Source organism: Mustela lutreola, chromosome 1 (assembly GCF_030435805.1).
Source record: "Mustela lutreola isolate mMusLut2 chromosome 1, mMusLut2.pri, whole genome shotgun sequence".
In the NCBI taxonomy this organism is placed as follows: domain Eukaryota; kingdom Metazoa; phylum Chordata; class Mammalia; order Carnivora; family Mustelidae; genus Mustela; species Mustela lutreola.
In genome coordinates, this window is record NC_081290.1 from 12,852,436 (window position 1) to 12,854,862 (window position 2,427).

Consider the following 2,427-nt stretch of genomic DNA (forward strand, 5'->3'; position numbering starts at 1 on the left):
GCTGGGAGCCTGCTTCCCCCTCTCTCTCTGCCTGCCTCTCTGCCTCCTTGTGATCTCTCTCTCTCTCTGTCAAATAAATAAATAAAATCTTTTAAAAATTAAAAAAAATTATTCTGAAAGCTCTGGCAAAAATTTTCTAGCACCCTAATTCAGTGCCAGAAAAAATTATTAATACCACGGAAAACCCTGTTCAGAATATAGAAAACACAGACTAACCAGTAAAAAAAAAAAAAAAAAAAAAAAAAAAAAATTTAAAAAAAAGCAAACAAAGTGAATATTTGATGTTTAAACTGAATCCTCTTGGGTTTAAAATAGTAAGCAGAGCTAATGAAAAGACAATTATCCAAGGAAGTTTAGAACAAACAATTGGTTGTTTATTGCACTGTTTGGAGGTCTTAATTTCAGAGATAAATCATTCATTTAGCAACTTTACTGAGCCCTGCTATGTTCTAGGCTCTCTACTAGATAACATTAAGATAAATAAGACATAGTACCTACCTGTAGGACACCCAGAGAATGGAGGTATCGATAAACATACAATATAACTTGATGGATGCATTGATAAAGGGTAGGATATTTATTACAGGATAACAAAAGAAGGGTGGAGGTCCTAGAAGATTCAGGAGAAATATTTTTTGATATCAAAAGTGACTCTTCCAGAGCACTGACTTGCCATGATAATAGTTACTCTATAGTTTATATGGGAATGGAGCAAGGAACGTCTCGGAGTATTTCCCTAAACCTGACACAGGCTCTAATTTACAGGATTCAGTTGCTATTTTCCAGTTTGGTAGACATTCAACAGTTCAAACAGATCCAAATGGGTTTTTTTCTTTATTTTTTTCATATGTCTATATAATCCAAATCCCAAAACACTGTCCTTCTCATTTCTAATCAATCAGTTTGATTAATTTCCTATGGGGGAAATGGGTCATTTCCCAGCATATTTCTAGTGAAATATGCTGAAAGAATGAGTTTTCTTTTGAAGGAAGAGGTTCCCTTATCAAGAGAAATACTTAAGCAGAAGCTGGATAATCACCTCCAGAAATGCTTTGGAGGATTTCTGCCATGAGTCAGGTTTAAACACACCATTTCCATTGTCCACTCCAGGCTAAGATTCTACCCACAATTATGGAAATAGTTCTGAGGGAGCAGAAAATCTTTGAGAGAAAGAGGAATTGCAGAGCACTGGGACAGTGCTGGCCAATAAATGCAATAAGAGGGGTTCCAACTTTTTTATTCTTTTTTTTCCTTCATCTTTATTTTTTTATTATTTATTTTTTTATAAACATATAATGTATTTTTATCCCCAGGGGTACAGGTCTGCAAATCGCCAGGTTTACACACTTCACAGCACTCACCATAGCACATACCCTCCCCAATGTCCATAACCAACCCCCCTCCCCGCAGCAACCCTCAGTTTGTTTTGTGAGATTAAGAGCCACTTATGGTTTGTCCAGAGGGGTTCCATCTTATTAGAAATAAGAAAAATAAAAAATACAGCCATTATAATAAACAATAACACCACACCAATGGATAAAAATTGAAAGTCTAACAAATTCAAAAACTGACAAGGATGGCAGAATATAAACTGCTTTAAACAACAAGTGGAAATTGGCATTATCCAACAAAGTATCTCACATGCATATCTTATGATCTAGCAATTCTACTCCAAAGTGAGTATGTTAGAAATGGGTGCACATAAGTAGGACTATTCATAATAGCCAAAATAGTGGCAACAAACAAATGGCCATCAGCAGTAGAATGAATACATAAATTGGTATAGTCATACAATGGACTATCCTACAGCCATAAAGATGAATAAACTAGAGCCACACTTAACAAGGATGAACCTTGGGGCACCTGGGTGGCTCAGTGGGTTAAAGCCTCTGCCTTCAGCTCAGGTCATGATCTCAGGGTCCTGGGATGGAGCCCCACATCGGGCTATCTGCTCAGCAGGGAGCCTGCTTCCTCCTCCCTCTCTCTCTGCCTGCCTCTCTGCCTACTTGTGATCTCTGTCTGTCAAATAAAATAAATAAAATCTTTAAAAAAAAAAAGGATAAGCCTTAAAAACACAAAGTTAAAGAAGACAGTCATTAAAAAAAATGCATCCTATTCTGTTTTCAACTGCATTGTTTAAAAATTTATTTTTACTCATGAAAAACTATTTTCAAAAAAAAAGCAAGGAATCTATTGCCAAAAGATATAAAGCAATGTTCACTTTGAGGGGAGCAGGGTAGAACTATCCCTAAGAAGGGAAAAGCAGAGAGCTACTGGCTTATTAACAAACTTCTATGGATATTTGCTTTATAGTAAGTCATTAAGTTGTACATTTATGTTTTATGTACTTTCCTTTATGTGTAGTATTTTTCACATCTCTGATCAGAACAATTGTCAGTATCCTCAGGCATGGCGAAGGAAAGCAAT